The following is a 21,680-nucleotide window of genomic DNA, read 5'->3' on the forward strand; positions in this document are numbered from 1 at the left end:
ATTTATGACTCAGGGTTGCTAACTAGACTACACATTCCAATCACCCTGATGCTCTTCTAAGTCAAGAGCCCAAAAGGCCCCTCAACTTGTGGTTTTCTGAGGTTCGTAAGTACGGGGGTGCGGCACCGCACTACAGGACACTTTATCTACCCAGTGGGACGCTGAGACCTGCTTCAAGCCACCGCCTCTTTTTCCAACGATCCCACTCCTGTAAACCACAACTCTTACTTCGTGGCAACTAATATGATAGTGTGTCTGCAGTACAAACGTGGAAATGAACAATAACAAATAGCAGAGTACCCTAGCACAGGAAGTGTGTACACACACACATACACACACACACACACACACACACACCCGGGCCAGACTCCTAACAATATGAAATAATTGTACATGGTGGGCAAAGAGCTGCAGTAATGAGACCAAAAAGTGTATCATCATGATTTTTGGCAGATTCTCCAGGCAGTAATATGAACTAGCAAAGAGGGCTGGGTCTTTGTCAACTGCCTCTGAAAACCTACCGTCTTCACATGCTCACAAAAACTCCACCCCTATTGGCAGCCTCATCCTCCTTAAAAATGCCAGAATGTCTTTTGACTATCCTGCTATTGTTTCCACCGGCTCAGAAATGCCTTCGGAAAATAACTCACTGCAAAGGGAGATCCAAGGAGGCACGTGGCGCTTCCCAGGGCTTTGCTGATATGAAACAATAGTCTGTTTCTAATCTGAAAGCTTTTAGCGGGTTCAGAGTTGGTGTTATAACCTTCTCATCCCCTTCACTCTTCGCCTCAGAGGAACCCGGCAGAATGCCGGGTACAGAGCAGTCCAGGTGAGTTGAACTCAAATGTAGCTTCATTGCGGCAACAGACTAGATATTTTCCTCCAGTTCCAACTCTGTCACTGAACTTCTGATGAACACTCTTCCCTAACTAGAGGGATATGGAGGACTCTAGGTAGCCTATCCATGGGTGTATCAGTCTTGTCACTGTGCAGAGCAGCAAGGAGCAAAAAGCAATGACCAAGCTGACAGGCACAGCAAAGCGGCTGATCTTGCCGCAGGACTAAAGAGATGCAGAGTGAAAGTTGTAATCCAGGGAGAGGCTGCAGCTCCATTTCACCATATCAGATTCTGCTGGACTGCAGGTCTCCCATCATACTCATCTCTTCCCCGCCTTTATCCACACTATTCTTTCAGGAATATCGCGGCCTAATGCGTTTCTCCCCAGCCACCAGGCAGACCAGACTTACTCTTCTGCCCTCCTACCACACAGCAGGCAGAAGTTTGCATCTTCCTCTGACCTTTTCAACCTGCTGGCACCGTCCAGATGCCCTTGGAATTGACTGCCTTGTTGTGATCATTTTTGTGGCTCTGTCTGACCCACAAGAGAGGGGGAAGCTCTGCAGCATGGCTATCATTACTCTGCAAGATGGTCAGAAGAACGCTATTAGGTTTGTGTTATTTCCTCCCTTTTATAAACAAAAAAAAAGTTCACGGAGATTCAGTTTGCTCACTCTGACACACTGTTGGTTCAGCTTCCTTTGTGGACAGGCAAAAACGGCTAAAACTTAAGTATGCCCATCCTTTAACCCTGCACATAGGGAACTAGCCCACAAGTGTACACCTTTGCCCAGACAGGCATGTGCTACAATTTTTATATTTTTATTTAGCATTAGTTGGAACTGAAATTACATTTGGAAACAAGCCAAATGTCCAGTGACAGGGAACTGCCTTAATAAATTATGGTAAATGCATAGAATGGAATATTCTTTACTGGTTAAGAGATAAAACTACATATACTGACATGGGGATTTCTCAGTGCTGAGAACAGTAAATATTTGTTAAATGAATAAATCTCTAAGATATATACAGCAAGAAAAGCAAATCACAAAACATATACATAGTAAGATTTATGCCAAAGAGCTGTTTACACATGTGTAAATACTAGACAAGAAACAGTGGTGTGGACATACATCACTTTTTTACTCCATTTTTACTTTTTTTTTAACAGTGGGTTTATGTTCAAGTATTACTTATGCAATTAAAAAACATGGGAAAAGAGGTTTACCTAGATGTTAGAACATAAGAAAAAAAATGCTGCATTGCAAAGCAGGAGTTGGACTTAAACTTTGGAAGCCCCAGCTCTAAAGAGTGAACTTGGAGTTGGGAGACTCAGGTTCTGGTTCTGTGAATACTGACCTGGATCACCTTAGCAGAGTCGCCCAACCTTCAGAAGGTTTGCACCTGTCTTTACCCAGAAAGTGGGAAACTGATGTCTATCCTCCAAGTCAACTTTGAGAAGAAATAAGATGATGCATGTAGCAGCCCCTTAAAGACTATAAAGCACTACCCAAATGCAGAAAATACTATTTATCATTGTGATTATCACTCCCATAAAGTACTCACACAGGTAAGGCATATAATATAAATTAGAAAAATGAATATTAGAATATGTGAATTTAATCTTCTGCATTAGCTCTCTTCAAAGGGTTCTTTTGGTCTTTCAGGGATATCTCATCGGGAAAAAATACACAAAAGGGTCTGAATCCCTATTTCATCTGATCTAAGATGTCACTGATTTTATGACATGCATTTGTTTTAGGTACCACTAAGACAGAAAAAGAAAGATGATCAATAAACTGTGTCACACAGTGATGCCTGCTTTTTGGAAATGTGAAAATGTGAACGGAGATGTGAAATACAGTATCTAAATGAAAGGCTTCGGGCAAATTAGCAGATCAATTATACACTGTGTTTCTCAAACGAAATGACTAATTTAATAATAAAGCACGGTTCTCCCATACCATTGCTGTGTTGCAGTGCCTTTTCCCCTATGGATGTGCTGGCCACAGCATTTTTTTCATGTTTTAAAAATTATAGAGAATAGATACTACTAGTGAATGCTGACCTTTTTCTTATTATGAGTAATCATACTATTAAAAGCATCATTTGGACCTGAATTTGGTATACAAACTATTCAATTACCTAGTCTGCAGTTGCAAGGACTTTTAGCAGCCACCATTTTGGTGAGACCATTAGGACATACAGTCCTGGGTAATTTTATCTTGCACTATGTTGCAAAAATTTTAGTTGCATCCAAATAGTATTGAAGTAGTGGCTGACCTGGTACTTCCATTGAAATGTTTCATGGCACCAAATTATAACCAATATGTTACCACTGATAGAACCTGAGAGAAGAAACCTCAAAAAAATACCTTTACAAAGCCAAAATTGAAACTTGTCATTAAAAAATAAAACCAGAGGTTAAGCGAAAATAACTCTTCCTTAAGATGTTCAGACTTGGTGTCCATAAAATTTGCCCCTCATCCTAAAGTATCTATCAATATTTGTTGCTTTTGTTTTGTTTTTGGTGGCGGTGATCATGATAGAGATGCTGGTAGAGAAAATGGTGGCGATGACAGTAGTGACCCAGGTATCCAGTATCTTTCTCAAAGCAGGGTGGTAGACTTACCTAAAGGAACTTTATTGCCTAAAGGTAGTGGGGTATAGACAAAAAACCCAAACTGAATTTGAATCCCAGTTTTGTTACAGCTATAGAGTTACTGGAACACCACTGCCTCAATTTCCTTATACATAAAATGTGAATAATATTAAGCACCTTTCAGATTGCTTTAAGGATTGTGGTGATAAGTCTCAAGAGCCTGTCACACAGATGAGTTTCAATAAATGGAAAGAAGAGGAAGGGGAATTATTGTAATACTTATTCTGTGGTTTTCCATTAGGATGCCCTAATAGAAAAAAGTCGCTGATTATATAGTAAAATAGCCTGTATAGCTTTCTGACTCAGAACAGGAAGGTGATCTGAAATACTGCACAAATTCCAATCTTATCCACAGGTATCGTCTTAGAGTGGATTTTGACAGGTGCCAAAAAAAGAGGACTTAAAATGGCCTCAGAACAATCAGTCCCAAGAGGAGTTCAGGATATTTCCCATTTTTCCTATTCTCAGTCCTTCCCTGGACTCCAAGGAGAGGAACCTTACACACTCACCTCTTGCTTCCAGTCGGGGTCAGCCATGGGAGGCACCAGTAGAAGACAAGAGGGTGGGGAAGGGAGACGACAAGATCCTCCCTGCATCTGAGCAGTCCTGGAAGTGGCTGGTCCTCACTCAGGTGGCCCTTGTCTACAGCTTCAGCTCACACCTCTGAAGAGCCTTTTCCTTAATATTTATTCTCAAAAATCCTAGTCGAGTATGCCACCTGTTTTCTGCCTTATTGATGGAGAACCCAAAACCAGAACGTTTTGGCCATTCGTTCTGTACTTACAAGCACAGCAGAGACCCTAATACCGTGCAGTCCCAGAGGCCCTAATTTTATACATGAGGAAACTCAAAAAGCTGTAAGAGTCACTGATGTTTGAGTCTTTGATTCCCTGCCTCCCTGGCTCTGTCATTCCCATGCTTCAGACCTTCCTGGTAAAGGCCCCACTCCGATTAAGGCAAACGAGACCCTTTGTGATCTAGCTCCTACTTCTTTCTCCAACTTATCCCTCACCCCTCCTTCACCTGCATCCTACATGTTAACTAACCGGGCCAAACTAACTGTGATTCTCAAACTTGTCACACACCTTCACACACACTGGTTCTTCTCCTTCACACTGGTTCCTCTGGAAGGCACTGCTCTCATCTCTTTTCCTCGCTAACGCCTGCTCATTGCTTGAGATACAGCTGGCACATCACAGCCTCTTGAGTTTTTCCCACCACCCCACACCAAATCTCCTCTATACTCATACACTACTGCACACTTCAAACACATCCAAAATCTGTGATGACACCGTTGACTGACTTGGCTGTATCCCCACCCAAGATGACTAGTCACTTGATAGAACTGTATTTTTTTATTCTCAGCCTAACAACAACGAAGTCATCAATGTCATCATCAACACTGTTGTCATAATCATAATCTGTTATCATCACCATCAGCCAACAGGCTCCTAAACAGTGTTTATGTGTCAAACATCGTTCTTTGTGTCTCTGAGATATTAATTCATTTATTGTTCCCTTCAACCCAATGACACAGATGATAATTTCACCTCCATTTTACAGATGTGGTAGCCGAGGCATAGAATGATTAAGTAAATTGACCAGATCATATAACTAGTAAGTTGCAAAGCCAGGACTGAAATATAGGTAGTCTATGTCTTAAGTCTCTACTCTTAATCCCCATCCTGTACTTCCTTTCAGGGGTACTTAATGAAGGTTTGTTGGATTATTTCATAAATTCTAGTGGGTTTACTAGATGTCAAATTGGATATTGAGAATATATGGCTAAGTCTGGTTAGAGAAGACTTTTGGGAAAATCCCATTTGAGGCTTGAGATCCACTAACAACATCACCATGTGATTTTCCTCCCTTCTCATGAGAAGCAGATGGGACTGAGTTAAAACCTATCCTTCTGAAACTATTCCAAAAACCTGCAGAAGAAGGAATACTTCCAAACTTATTCCATGAAACCACCATCACCCTGATACTAAAACCAGACAAAAATATCACAAAAAAGAAAAGAACAGGCCAATATCCCCAATGAACATAGATGTAAAAATCCTTAACAAAATACTAGCAAACCAAATCCAGCATTAAAAGGACCATACACCATGATCAAGTGGGATTTACCCGAGATGCAAAGATTTTTCAATATCCACAAATCAATCAATGTGATACACCACATTAACAAATTGAAGAATAAAAACCATATGAGCAACTCAATAGATGCAGAAAAGGCTTTTGATAAAATTCAACATCCATTTATGATCAAAATTCTCCAGAACATGGGAATAGAAGGAACATACCTCAATATGATAAAGGCCACATATGACAAACGCACAGGTAACATCATACTCAACAATGAGAAGCTGAAAGCATTCCCTCTAAGATCAGAAACAGGACAAGGATGTCCACTCTCACTAATTTTATTCAACATCGTTTTGGAAGTCCTAGCCACAGCAATCAGAGAAGAAAAGGAAATAAAAGGGATCCAAATTGGAAAGGAAGAAGTAAAATTGTCACTGTTTGCAGATAACATGATACTATACATAGAAAATCCTAAAGACGTCACTAGAAAACTACTAGAGCTCATCAAGGAATTCGGTAAAGTTTCAGAATACAAAATTAATATACAGAAATCTGTTGCATTTCTATACACTAACAACGTAATAGCAGAAAGAGAAATTAAGGAAACGATCCCATGTACTACTGCATCAAAAAAGAATAAAATACCTAGGAAAAGCCTACCTAAGGAGGCAAAGACCTGTACCCCAAAAAGTATAAGACACTAATGAAAGAAACTGAAGATTTCACAAACAGATGGAAAGATATACCGTGTTCTTGGATTGTAAGAATCAATAGTATTAAAATGACCATACTACCAAAGGCAAACTACAGATTCAATGCAATCTCTATCAAATTACCAATGGCATTTTTCACAGAACCAGAATAATTTTGCAAATTGTATAGAAACGCAAAAGACCCTGAACAGCCAAAAGAATCTTGAGAAGGAATAATAGAGTGGGAGGAATCATTCTCCCTGACTTCAGACTATACTAACAAAGCTCCAGATATCAAAACGGTATGGTACTGGCAGAAAAACAGACACATATCAATGGAACAGGATAGAACGCTCAGAAATAAACCCATGCACTTATGGTCAATTAATCTATGACACAGGAGGCAAGAATATATAATGGAGAAATATGAGTCTCTTCAGTAAGTTGTGCTGGGAAAACTGGGAAGCTACATGTAAAAGAATGAAATTAGAACATTCTCTAACACTGTATACAAAAAGTAAACTCAAAACGGATTAAAGACCTACATATAAGACCAAATACTATAAAACTCCTAGAGGAAAACATAGGCAGAACACTCTTTCACATAAATTGCAGCAAAATGTTTTGGATCTGCCTCCTGGAGTAATGGAAACAAAAGCAAAAATAAACAAATGGGACCTAATTAAACTGAAAAGCTTTTGCAGAGTAAAGGAAACCATAAACAAAACAAAAAGACAACCTATGGAACGGGAGAAAGTATTTTCAAATGATGCAACCAACATAGGATTAATTTCCAAAATATACAAACAGCTCAATATCAAAACAAACAAACAACCCAATCAAAAAATGGGCAGAAGACCTAAACGGACATTTCTTCAAAGAAGACATACTAAAAAAAAATAAAAATAAAAAAGAAGACATACAGATGGCCAACAGACATATGAAAAGATGCTCAATGTCCCTAATTATTAGAGAAATGCAAATCAAAACTACAATGAGGTATCACCTCACACTGGTCAGAATGGCCGTCATCAAAAAGTCTACAAACAATAAACACTGGAGAGGGTGTGGAGAAAAGGGAACCCTCCTACACTGTTGGTGGGAATGTAAATTGGTGCAGCCACAATGGAGAACAGTAATGAGGGTCCTTAAAAAACCAAAAATAGAGTTACCATATGATCCTGCTATCTCACTCCAGGGCATATATCCAGAAAAAAACTATAATTCAAAAAGATACATGCACCCCAAAATTCATTGCAGCACTATTTACAATAGCCAACCAAGACATGGAAGCAACCTAAATGTCCATCAACAGATGAATGGATAACAAAGATGTGGTGTATGTATGTATGTGTATACACACACACACACACACACACACACACACACACACACACACACACTGGAATACTACTCAACCATAAAAAATAATGAAATAATGCCATTTGCAGCAACACAGATGAACCTAGAGTTTATCATACTAAGTGAAGTAAGTCAGACAAAGACAAGTATCATACGGTGTCACTTATAAGTGGAATCTAAAAAAAAAAATGATACAAATGAACTTATTTGCCAAACAGAAATAGGCTCACAGACACAGAAAACAAACTTATGGCTATCAAAGGGGAAAGGAGGGAAGGGAGGGATAAATTAGGAGTTTGAGACTAACAGATAAACACTACTATGTATAAAATAGGTAAGCAACAAGAACCTATTGTATAGCACAGGGAACTATATTCAATATCTTGTCATAACCTATAACGGAAAAGAATCTGAAAAAGAATACATATATAAAACAATCACTTTGCTGTGCACCTGAAACTAACACAACACTGTAAATCAACTATACTTCAATTAAAAAAAAAACAGAAAAAAAAGGAAGCAGATGGGACTGTAAATTCACAAATTATTCAATGTTCTCCAGCAAGGCACTGCTAGGATCTTCCCTTCCTAGCAGTCCCTTCCCAGAAGACTAACTGGATCTGTAACAAGGTGATCAGGGTCAATGTAATGTTTGCAAATTTCCTGCAAAAATTCCTCTCCCTTTGTAGAAAACATTCCTTCCTTTAAGTAAAAAACATCTGCCACTCAGTATCCCAAATGGTGTGCAAAGGCTGTGTCTGGGTGTCATATTAAACCTGCTCCCAAAGCACAGAGAAAACTGACTTGTCATCAGCGGCCCATCATTCCTGACCTTAGGGAGAGTGAATGAAAAGAGAAGTCAAAGCACATTCCCACTAGTGGGAATGAACACCCACCAGGGATGGCACAGTCTCAGTTGCATGTTGCAGGGGTGCCCTCTGCTATCCGCCACGGACCATGCAAACAAGGGAAGATTCTCACCTTGACGCAGAGGGCAGGAGCAGTGTGGGCAATTTCTGGGTTTTGTTCTGCACTCTACTCTTTTAGGGAATAAAGAGAGAATGCATAGATTTTGGAGGTTTTCTGTCCCTTGGTGCCTGAAATTTTCATCTTACGGTGATAAAGAATCCAAGTTGAGTCTAGCCCAGAAAGGCAAGACATTTTTAATTCTACCAAACCTGGCAACAGTTCCAAAGCTCCGAGACTGCAGTTCAGTCCCCTACATGGTTGATTTTATCATCATGGGAGTATGTAAGAGCCAGACGGGAATCATGTGGAGGGCCTTAAAGTGGCAGGGAAGGAGACTAAAGATGCCTGGCGTTGCTTCCATCTCAATTCAACAAATCTGAAGAGATGGCTCTAGGAACAAGATAATACTAAGCACATTCTTAAAAATTACTAAAAATAAATACTAAAATAATTTCATGTCTTCATTTGCATCTTTGCAGCTCCAAATAGCAAAGATTTCTGCCAAGAAACCTTAGTGCTTAGAAAATGTCATTTGTTTCTCTAGCTCAGAGGTTCTCTGCCAACTCTTGAGCAATGCTCAAAGCTTCTTCCCACTTGCTGGCAAGACTACAAACACAAGTCTTCTAGAGAACCTGCCACCACTGGTTCCCACCCAGACACATCCATTCCTGTGCCTGCACACTTCAGCAGCCCTCTCTCGTCACTGGATGAGTTCTAGCCTCGAGGTGGAGCACGGTCTGATTTTATGGTCTGTTTGATGCCCAATTCATGATGGCTGCTCGATAATCCTCCAACAACAGCCCCTGCTTATTCTCTGAGACACAGTTAGCAGCGGATAAAGATCCTTTGCTGTAACACAACCCAGAGATATTTAACTCAAATTACTTACTTTTCTCACTTCCTTATTTTGAGCTAGTGTCTCTCATTTTTCTAGTCTTTCCCCTTTATATGAATGGTTAAGACAATCCTTTGGTTTAACAGTCGAAAGTCTGTAAGTCCCAATGAACATTAGGAACAGGATACACACAAGAATTTATTCCCAGGTCAATTCTACAATAGGTTGGTTCTAGGGATCCAAAATTCTGACAGGAAAGCATTACTATCACCTACTAGGAGAGAAGAGATTAAGTTCTTTGACTCATAATGCTCAGCAGTGACTGCCCCAAAGGAGACAGAGAGTGGAAAGAATGGGGTCTTGAGAAGCAGACGTAAAAGTTCTGAATATTGGGGCCACCGTTTGTAGCTGTATGGCCTCTTAGTGTCAAGTTTCCTCAGATTGTGAGTTAGAGGTGAAACTCTGTATACCTCAACAAGTGCTGATTAACTGAGATAGTTTTTAAAAAGCACGTGGTATAGAACAGTACTCACTTCTTGGTTGAACTCTCCTCTCAATTATCATCTGATTCTAGAATTAAAAAGAACCAGACCCTACTCTAAGCCTAGCATCACACAGATGCCAATTCCTCAAAAACCTAAGAACCTATGAAGAATTAATATATGTTGACCCTGTACCTCTAGTTCTCAGTATGCCTTCATTCTTATTCCAGTCATCATCCAATTACTTAGATATAAATCCTCTTCTATCACATTAATTTAATAAACATTTTTTTTTTAAAGACAGTAAGCTCAACGACTACTAGAAAATTAATTCCTTTGAGGCTTAGATAATTAGCATGATGGCTTGGCCAACGTATTTTCTTCCAACAGGGTGTTCCCCTTACAGGGAAGCTGCTGTCCCATTTTTCAGTCGGGACTGGAGGAGAGCCCTGAACTATCAGGTTTAACTGCAGAGTCATCAAAGACAGAGAGGAAAACACAGGGACCCAGGAAAGAGCCATCATGGCTTTGTTGAGAGCAATCTCATTCCCTTGGGCCACAAAGTAATGAACCTGGTGCATAAGCCAGAAAAAGGTAGGGAGTATATGTGGATTTTATTTAAAACATATAAGGCACTTTATAAGTAGTCACTAATCCTCATGGTAACACTAAGAGGTACCACAATGATTCCCATTTCATGGTGTGGCAACTGAGGCACAACAAAGTTAACTTCCCTAACATCACACAGCTTGCAAACGGCAGAACTGGATTCCAACCCAGGCGGTCTGGCCCCAGAATCTCTGCTGTAACCATTATGCTGGGCTGCCTCTCCACTTCAGTTGTGTGTGCGTCTCTTCCTAATGGCCAGCTGCTGGGGGCAGTGTCTGTCACCCTTGGTCTCTATCGCACAGATCTACTTTTCACAATCCTGTCTCTCTCTCTCCAGCACTGAGTAGGAGCTCTAAGACCTCATTAGGGAAGAGCTGACACTCCGTTATTTGAAATTAAGCTACTCCAGCAATGACAATATGTCACAGTTACTCAAGGCCAGTGTCAGCAACTTCCTACACCACACCTGGGACACCAATTTCAAGACAAATGGATTTGGAAGATTGTTTTCCCTGTCACTTAATGAGCAGTTCACAGTCAACCCACCTGTAATTCCTTTGGTCAACACTGTGCGCTGGCTCCCCATTTCCCTCAAAGTAAAAGCCAAGTCCTCACAGTCGACCACAGGACTATTCTCGTCTGTCTCAGCAACTTCATCTCACTGACCACACATCCTGTCACCCTGAGCTCACTCCCCTCCAACCGCGCTGGCCTCCCTGCCCTTCCTCTAACTTGCCAGGCGTGCAGTGCCTCAGTCTTTGCAGGAGCTGCTCTCCTCATGTGGGGCGCTCTTCCCTCGTGTCCTCACTTGAAGCTCACTCCTCAAATGTTGCCCTCTCAGTGAAGCCTTCTCTCAATCATGACCCCAACCTGCAGAACCCTTCCCTTACTCTTTTTCTTGCCCCCTAATACTCACCATCTTCTTGTATAACTGCTCCCAGAAGGTGATTTCTTGCAAAGGTAGATATTTTTATCATATGTGTTCACTGCTGTATCCCTGCAGGTGATCACTGCTACACCCCTACACACTATCACAGCACCTCTTACTCTGCAGCTGTGCAAATTATCTCCTGAAAACAGTATAGAAGAGAATGAAGATAGAAGGGAGAGATGTATAAACCCCATTGCAGAGTCATATTTGGATTCAATAGCAAGGTCCTTAAAGAACATGAATAATAGCACACACACAAGTCTTAAAAAAAAAAAAAAGAAAAAATTCAGCATATGCTTTGGGAAACTTCAACACCAGGTAATTTAATGATTCTCGAGGCAAGGAGAAGCAAGTGGTGCTCTCTCCCAGGCCTGCTTCTGTAGGCAGGGATGCTGTACTCGATTACTGTGCTGTGGAGTTCGGCAGCATGCATGCCATGTGTCCTCGGTCAGGGACAGTGGCAGGTAATCATCGTCGTGAGCAAATCAGAAGGTCGCAGACAAGAGAAGGAATCCCCCTGGACAGCATTAAGGGTGGACTTTCATTCAGACATTCACCCTCTCAACACTTTCTGACACATCTCACTGTATGTCAGAAGTGTGTCAGGACTCACTGATGCCAGCATGAAGAGCCAAGTTAACCAATCATTAAATAACGCAACGTGTTCAATATGGTAACAGAGGGACGGACTGCTGCAATAGCCTCCAAGTTCCCTCACGCTGGCCTGGGATATCCACAGAAGCAACCAGGGTGACTTAAAAATGGAAATAAAAAAATGTAAGCCTTCAGCCATCTCACTGACTTCCATTACACTTCAGATCTAGACCCCCGACCTGGCCTGCAAGGCTCTGTGTGGTCACCCCCATGTACCACTTAGGTTCCATTCTCAGAGCTCTCCTCCAAGCCCACAGGGCTGCAATTGGGCTGGCCATCCCCACTTCCATGAGGGCCTCTATGCCTCCCTACATACAGTCTCCTCTACCTGTCCTGGCCTTCCTCACCTTCTTTCTCCCCTATCAATCTTGGCACGATGGTTTCTTCTCATCTTTCAAGTCCCAGTTTGAACACTGCTTCCTCAGGGCAGCCTTCACCACACAATTTAAAGTGAATTCCTGTTGTTATTCACTCTGAGCACTCTGTTCTTTTTAGCCTTTAAAGTAATCTGTAATTAAGTATTAAACCATTTTTTTTTTTTACAGCACACTATAAGCTCCAGGAAAACAGGGGCTACCTGCACGTTGACCATTTGAATACGTAACACCTAGCACTGTTTATGGCACATAGCAAGAGGCTGAAAATGACTGTTGAATAGCTAGCTAGGTGGTTGGCTTGACTGGAAGGAAGGAAGGAAGGAAAGGAGGGAAAGGAGAAAGTAGAAAAGAAATAGGTTTTAAGGGATAAAGGGATGCTAACAACAAAACGAATTCTCCATAGGAATAGGAAGTAAGACCTTGACAGGCCTTGCGGAAGAGGGTCATTTTGATCTGTTTTTACCAAAAAGCTGAAGTCGAAAACTTAGCCAGCCCTCTGCTATAGGGGGCACAGGGATTAAGTGGTACAAACTACGATGTATACAATAAGCTACAAGGATACACTGTACAGTACAGGGAATATAGCCAAAATTTTGAGTAGTTTTAAATGGAATATAATCTATAGAAATTCTGTACTCTGCTGTACACCTGAAACTAATATACTATTGTAAATCAACTATACCTCCATTTAAAAAGTGTTATTTTGGGCTCAAATTATATGGTTTATAGAAATTATACATCAGAATTGTATTTTTATTTCCACTTAGAACTTTACAAGCAAATTGTTAGGATTATATGGATTTGACATGAGTTTCACAATATTTAATAACATTTATTTTTAATCATCTCATGATGATCACTCTGATTGTTAACATTATTATTACATAATTGGCTAGCAATCTCTAGTTAGCAAATGCATACCCTCTGCCATCATTAACAACACTTTTGCTCCAGTCTGTTGAGATCCTAAATGATCCTACAAATGCGTGAATGAGACTGACTTACATGAGTGGGGGAAAACAGAGGTATGATAAAGGGTTACATCAAATATGATAACGCTCCAGAATATACAGCTCGGACAATAAATCAAATAGGCAGCCAGAAAGCAGAGAGATCCAAGGAGCTCCATAGACAAAGCAGGATGTGCACTGTGCCCTGGAAGACACTTAGAGACCTGCTTACCTGGAGCCAGGCAACGTTCCAAGAGTTACGCACATTAACTTAATTAATTCCCCCAACAACTCCATGAGGTAGATTACAGTTACTGTCTCCATTACAAATGAGGGAAGATAAAATAGCTAATTACTGGACGAGCAGGGATTTAAGTCCAGACAGTCATACCCCTCCAAGAAGGATGCCCAATGACGTGTGTTAAATGACAATCCATTGTTTTCATTCCCCCCAAATTATCATCAGTAGAGTATCCTCTTAATTCAATAGGTGCAGGATCCCATAGCTTCAAAGACATGAAATGAGCATTTTATGCAACAAAATGATACCCACGCTCCAAAAACAAGCATCGCCAGTCATTTCAATCTTCTCCCTAGAATAAAGATGACTTTCTGAGGCAAAGATCATTTTAACTCGTCACAACTCACTTCACTTCATACACTTTCAACTCCAACTTTTACTGAACAGCTACCAAACGGAAGATAAGGAACATTGCTATATGTTTCATTGCTTGCTTTAAAGCTGTCCAAGGATCAGTAATTCAGGACACCCATGGAGGTCACCTCACCCTGTAATAAAAGCATTCTGATACCTTTGCACAAAATTCTTGCAGAAGGGGTCTAAGAAGGACCTGCCTGAAAGTCTGCTCTGTGGTGAACAGGGCTCTCATTGGCTTTTTGAGTATTATTTGCAGGGAAACCGTAAGGAAGAAAAGGTAAACACATTTCACATTCAGTAAAACTGGCAATTAGAGAGCAGCGCAGCAAAGTAATTTTTTTTTTTTAAAGAAGATGTTGGGGGTAGGAGTTTATTAATGAATTAATTTATTTTTGCTGTGTTGTGTCTTCGTTTCTGTGCGAGGGCTTTCTCTAGTTGTGGCAAGCGGGGGCCACTCTTCATCGCAGTGCGCGGGCCTCTCACTATCGCGGCCTCTCTTGTTGCGGAGCACAGGCTCCAGACGCGCAGGCTCAGTAGTTGTGGCTCACGGGCTTAGCTGCTCCGCGGCATTTTGGGATCCTCCCAGACCAGGGCTCGAACCCGTGTCTCCTGTATTAGCAGGCAGATTCTCAACCACTGCGCCACCAGGGAAGCCCGCAAAGTAATTTTAAAATATCCTATCTTTGCCATCCATCTCAATTTTAAAAAAAATTCAGGTGCAAATATAATCATGTTACCTTTATGCAGAATATGATGAGCCTCATGAGTAAATTATTAGAGAGACATGGAAGAGATACAAGGGCATTAAACAACATTATTTAATAAAGTAATAATCATGTCAGAAAGCACATCTGCTATTTATAACACTCAAGACAATAACTGGGAGTGTTTGAGGTTAAAACACAAACCATGAGCAACATCTTAGTAATTCACGGCACTTGACATTTTAAAGAGACACTATTTTGCATTACATTGTACTTTTTATGGAGAAACATACCACTTAGATTTATAAATCGAAAAGGACTGACATTATAAGAACCTAGTCTTAAATCACTTTCTACATTTATTGTTCTGCTTGTGTCATCTAATGTGGTCATTTACAATTTGCTTTAACAAATAAGAACTTCTGTCACTCAACTCCTGCCATACTGAGACCAAGATTGCCATCTAGTGAATTTCATTATAACATTTTATTTAATGGTCAGTGGCCAACTTTGATTTTCTGTCTTTGATGATGAGATCTGATTACTACAACTCACAACTAGATCATTAATATTAACACGTTTTCTAAATAGCTATAATAGCTACCCTTAACAAAGAAAAATTACATACACTCAAGAATATATACAATTAAAACAGACAACATTAAAGAAACTCTTATTTTTGAGGGCTTTCGAAAGCCCAGATGCTGTGCCAGGATCTTTTGAATACTATCTAATTCTTAAAATAACTCCACATTGTAATTCTTACCCCCATTTCATAGATGATAAAACTGAGGTGCGGCGAGATGGGCCTGCCGAAGGTCAGCAGATAGATTCAAAGCCAGATTCATTCATTCAGCAAATATTTCCTGAGTGCCAACTCTGGGTCAAGGATTGTTCTCAGTACTGAGGACACAACAGGAAACAAAACAGAGAGAGTGCCTAGCTGCATAGACGTTCATTCTGGGCATTATACAGTTATCATGTAATATAATACCATAGCATGTGCTATGACGGTAAGGGAAGAGGGTGGTACTGAGATTGGGAGACCATCTCTAGAGAGGAACACGTGAGCAGAGACTTCAGTGATATAAGTCATGAGGATGAAGTGGTCATGTGAATAGCAGAAGAATGTGTTGAAGTATGTTAGGCAAGTGGACTTCCCAATGATCTACGATATTATTTTTTATGATTGAGATACAGTTGACATATAATATTGTATAAGTTTAAGGTGCACAGTGTGTTGAGTTGATATATGTATATATTGATCTACGATATTCTATTACCAGTAAATTACATATGTATTACTGGTATAGCTTTATCGTTCAAACATCACTGTCCCCTTACAAAGGGAAACACATTAGTTGAGACAGCAGTTGAGATCCCCTTGCAACATCAACAGCTAATACCTCCTGGGGAGCTTTGCCTCTTTCTGGCTGTCAAGACACATCTGTCAACCCTTGAGTGTCCTACTCTAAGAGGGGCAAAGATGGCGAGAGAAAAACAGCCTTTGCCTTTGGAGGGGTGGTTACAAACCCTGAAATGTCACTTCTTTCTCTCCTTCCCCGCTCTCTCTGAGTCCTTCACTTGACAAATATCTATACAATATTTGCTCTGGGCTTGGGAATATGGAGACCAAGGAAACCAGACAACAAATCCCTGGTCCTGCAGGACGTTCATGCTAACGGATCTACTCAGTGATGCTTGGGGTGGCCCTGACCTCCCTGCTTGGACTCTGCTCCAGTTTGTCTCCAATTGCATTAGCACAATCTGTAGACCCCTGGCTTCTCAGTGGGACTGTTCCTCCGCCAAGCGCTCTCACCAGCATGATTTCTGTGTTGTTCTGGTTAGCCCAGCACCGAGGTCAGTGTGAGAACATGGAAGCCGTGGCTCCCTATCAGGTAGGACTAAGATCTCTACTAACGGTAAACAAGATGGCCCGGGGTTGTAAACACCACCTCCTCTTTCACCCCATCAACACTCCTGGGGAGGTAACACATTAAACCAATTCACACCAAAGCTGCAATGACTTACTAGACACACAGAGATGGGGGTGGAATGGAGAAGGAGGAAGAAGAAACTAAGTTGCCTGATTGGATGAGGAGAGAAGCAGAGAGGTCAAAGGAACCAGAATAAAGCCTAACCTTCTGTATCCATAGTTCCTTTTTTAAACTTGATTCTGGGTTGTGATCTTTGGGCTGTGGAAGTCGGTACGCAGTATACATACGTGCATGTATATCTGACGCATACATATTAAGAACCAAATAATTTTGCCTTGAGCTAGGCAATGTTTATGAAATTTTATGGGCAGTTCCAGCAGCTGGCAGGCATAAATAACTTCGGATTTTCTGATTTTTTTTTTAAACTATCCAAGATCATTAAATTTACCTAACAGTGGTATGGTAAATCCATATTTAGTTGACTGGTTTCTGTCTTCAATCTCCTCACCTGTGAAACAACACCTATATATCACACAGTCACTAGGGGATAGGATTAAAGGATACTTTATCAGTTTCCTGGCACGAAGCAGATGATACAAAGGGGTAAATAAAGAGAATTTAATGCAGGTAGTTTTGGTAGGCAGAATAAAGGCCATGAAAGATGCTAACATTCTAATCTCTGGAACCCTGGAACTGGTGAATATGTCACTTTACTGGGCAAAAGGAACTTTGCTGTTTTGATTCCTGTTAAGGACCTTGAGATGAAGAAATTATCCTAAACTACCTGAGTGGGCCCAACCTTAAAAGTGGAAGACAATGGCAGAAATGTGATGAGGATTCAACCTGCTGTTGCTGCCTTTGAAGATGGAGGAAGGGGCCACAAGCCAAGGAACACGGGTGGCCTCTAGAAGCTGGAAAAGATAAGGAAACAGATTCTTTCCTAGAGACTCCAGAAAGGAATGAAGCCCTACCCACAGCTTGATTTTTGTCCAGTGAGACCTATGACAGACTTCTAACAGACTATACATTGTTGTTTGTTTTTTTTTTGCGGTACACGGGCCTCTCACTGTTGTGACCTCTCCCGTTGCGGAGCACAGGCTCCGGACGCGCAGGCTCAGCGGCCATGGCTCACGGGCCCAGCTGCTCCGCAGCATGTGGGATCTTCCCGGACCGGGACATGAACCCATGTCCCCTGCATCGGCAGGCAGACTCTCAACCACTGCGCCACCAGGGAAGCCCGACTATACACTGTTTTAAGACACAGCGTCTGTGGTCATGTTATAGCAGCAAAAGAAAATGAACACAGTAAGAAGCATTAACAAAGTTACAGCAAGGCTTAATGGAACCAACAGGGGGAGGGGAAGCACCTCTGTGCCAGCAATGGTGGGAGGCAGATACCAGCTCTAGGCCTGAAGGGCAGAGAGCTGCAGCCAAAGGAGAGATGCTGCCCAACAGGAGCCCTGGCCTCAGACAGTGGAATGCAGCCACTGGTCACATCAAAGCCTGGTATGGGGCAACGGGAGAAATAAACACTTCCACCTCATTCTCCTCCTGCCCTTGGGTCTCCTGCTGGTGTTTCCCAACTAGAAGTCAGAGGTCAAGGGAGCCTGGGTGATGTGGTCCTGCCAGGGTCTGAGTAGGGAAAAGATGGGTGAGAGTGGACTTCGAAGGCAAAGAGAATACCTAGCACAAATGTACATAAAGGACCTGGTACGTGGTAGGCTTTCCCACCTAGACAACCCATGCCACCACTCTGGGGTGTTAGTGGCTCTAGATTTTGGTTATTGCTGTGCTCCGGCTACTTGACACAACTGTGATGCAGCACATAATGCGAGACTTGAGTGCTAATATCCTCCGGGAAATGTATCCGATTCAAAAGACTATGAGTTTTGTGAAGGGGAGAGTTTAAGGGAAGGCACACTAAGTATAATGAATAAGCAGAGAATAAGGTCTAGAAGGGGCTGGAAGATAATCCAGGCCACAGCTCAGCATGCATCAAGGGTACCTTCCTCTAGTGATAGTTCAGAGTTCACCTAGATGCACACGGTGTAAAGTGGTCTGGCTTCTGCTATTCAGGCTGGGAGTGGCCAGCAATGTGGTGGCTTAGCAGAAAGGAAGAACTCCAAGTCTAGATGCTTCGTGTGGCTTCTGGGGGCACTGAAAGGAAGGAATGAAGCTTTACTGTGCTTTAAACTAATAGGTGTTATGCATTATGCTAAGTGTTTTCACAAATATTATTTTATTCTACTTGCCCAAATGACCTTTTGAGGCAGGTATTACTGGTCCTCCTTCAGAGAAGAGGAAAATGAAACTCAAAAATGAAACATAAGTTGGTCAGAGGTAGTGTCTGATAGAACTGAGATTTGACAAGAGTCTTTTCTATTCTAAGTCCACTTTTCTGTACATTATAACACGGTCCAGCATGGCTTCAAATCATGGCTTCATGACTTGAGAGACAGACCTATCAAATGCAGCACAGTTTTCTGTTCCTGCAATTTGATTAATTTTACGACGTGGCTATACTTAATATAATCCATTAGTTACCCTGCAACACCAAGATATTGATTATGAAGTTCAACAAAGCAGCTGGTGAATTAAAATGAAAGTATGTTTACTTCTATAAGTAAGCACAGTAAAAGGGGGTTTCTGGTATCAAAGGCATCAAGTCAGCGCATGAATAAAAAATATCAAGAATATCTAATGTGGGTTTATAACTATTATCAATAATCATGATCTTTACCCCAAACACATTTTATTCCACAAGATACAGTTAATAAGGGATGTATTATGTACATGCTCCATCCATTCACTTTACTGTTATTTTTTTTAAATGACAGGATACATGATCTAAAGTGTTTGAAATTTACAATAATAAATACTTCAAAATAAAGTTAACCAAGAAGGTGAAAGAGCTCTACACTGAAACTACAAAACATTAATGGAAGAAACTGAAGACAACACTAATAAATAAAAAGGTATTCCATGTTCATGGATTGAAGAGTTAATATTGTTAAGATTTCCATACTACACAAAGCCATCTACAGATCCAAGGCAATCTCTGTCAATAGTCCAATGACATTTTTAAAAGAAGTAAAAAAAAGACCCCAAATAGAAAAAGTAACCCTAAGAAAGAACAAAGAGGGAGGTATCACACTTCCTGATTTCAAGCTATATTATAAAGCTGTAGTAATCAAAACAGTATGGTATTGCCATAAAAACAGACACATAGACCAATGAAACAGAATCTAGAGACCAGAAATAAACCCATGCATGTATGGTCAACTAATACTTGACAAGTGGGCCAAGAATACTCAATGGAGAAGACATCCCCTTCAATACATGGTGCTGGGAAAAACTGGATATTCACAGGTAGAAGAATGAAACTAGACCCTTATCTTACACCACCAGCAAAAATTAACTTAAAATGAATTAAAGACTTAAACATTAAGACCCCAAACCATAAAACTCCTAGAAGAAAACATGAAAGAAAAAATACTCCTTGATATGGGTCTTGGACATTACTTTTTCGATATGACACCTAAAGCACAAGCAACAAGGTAAAAAATAAACAAGTGAGAGCACATCAAACTAAAAGCTTATGCACAGCAAACAAACCCAAAAGACAACCTACCGAGTGGGAAAAATATTTGCAAACCATGTAGCTGATAAGGGGTTAATATTCAAAATATGTAAAGAACTCATGCAACTTAATAGCAAAATCATCATCATCAGATTAAAAAATGGGCAAGGACCCAAACAGACAGTTTCCCAAAGAAGGTATATTAATAGCTAAAATGTACATGAAAAGATGCTCTACATCAATAATCATTAGAGAAATGCAAATCAGAATCACAATGAGGTAACAACCCACACCTGTTAGGATGTCTATTATCAGTAAGACAAGAAATAACAAATGCTGGCAAAGGTGTGGAGAAAAGGGAACCCTTTTGCACTGCTGGTGGGACTGTAAAGTGGTACAGCCATTTTGGAAGAGTATGGAAGCTCCTCAAAAAATGGAAAATTAAACTGCCATATGGTCCAGCAATCTCACTCCTGGGAATATAGCCAAAGGAAAAGAAAACATTATGCAGACAAGATATCTGCACCTCCAAGTTCACAGCAGGATTGTTTACAATAGCTAAAAAATGGAAACAACCTAAGCGTCCATCAACAGATGAATGAATAAAGAAAACATGATATGTATAGACATCGAACATTATTCAACCAGAAAAAGGAGGAAATCCTGCCATTTGTGACAAGCATGGATCTTGGGGGCATTATGCTAAGTGAAATAAGTCAGACAAAGAAAGACAAATACTCTATGATCTCACTTATATGTGGAATCTGAAAAAACAAAAACAACCCCCCCCCCAAACCCATAGAAAAAGAGGTCAGATTTATGGTTATCATAGGTTGGGGGGGTGGGGGAAGGGAAATTGGATGACAGTGGTCAAAAGGTACGCAGTTCCAGTTATAAGATAAATAAGCACTAGGGATGTAATGTACAACATGATGGCTACTGTTAACACTGCTGTGTGGTGCACAGGAAACTTGTTAAGAGAGTAAATCCTAAAAGTTCTCATCACAGAGAAAAAAATTTTTGTTGTTTTTTGGGGGTTTTTTTTGGAGGGGGCGTGTATCTTACATGAGACGAGGCATGTTAACTACATTTATTATGGTAATCATTTCATGATATAGCAAGTGAAATCATTACGGTGTAAACCTTAAATTTATACAGTGCTGTGTGTCAATTACATCTCAATAAAACTGGAAACAAATTTTAAAACATAAGGTCTTTGCAGACATAGAGAATGGACTTGAGAACATGGGGAGGGGGAAGGGTAAGCTGGGACAAAGTGAGAGAGTGGCATGGACATATTTACACTACCAAATGCAAAATAGATAGCTAGTGGGAAGCAGCCACATAGCACA

General features: G+C 40.8%; 1 protein-coding gene across 5 annotated transcripts in view; it reads right to left on the reverse strand.

Moving 5' to 3' along the window:
* SAMD12 (sterile alpha motif domain containing 12) overlaps positions 1-21,680 on the reverse strand; it is a 463,668-nt gene that overhangs the window by 320,615 nt on the left and 121,373 nt on the right. Inside the window, exon 2 of one of the 5 annotated variants that reach the window (XR_011376884.1) lies at positions 15,578-15,714. The exons of the other annotated variants lie outside the window; for them this stretch is intronic. The gene's annotated coding sequence lies outside the window, so the exon portion shown is untranslated. The remainder of the gene's footprint in view (positions 1-15,577; positions 15,715-21,680) is intronic. 5 annotated transcript variants of the gene reach the window in all.

The sequence above is a fragment of the Globicephala melas genome, chromosome 17 (genome assembly GCF_963455315.2).
Source record: "Globicephala melas chromosome 17, mGloMel1.2, whole genome shotgun sequence".
Taxonomy (NCBI): domain Eukaryota; kingdom Metazoa; phylum Chordata; class Mammalia; order Artiodactyla; family Delphinidae; genus Globicephala; species Globicephala melas.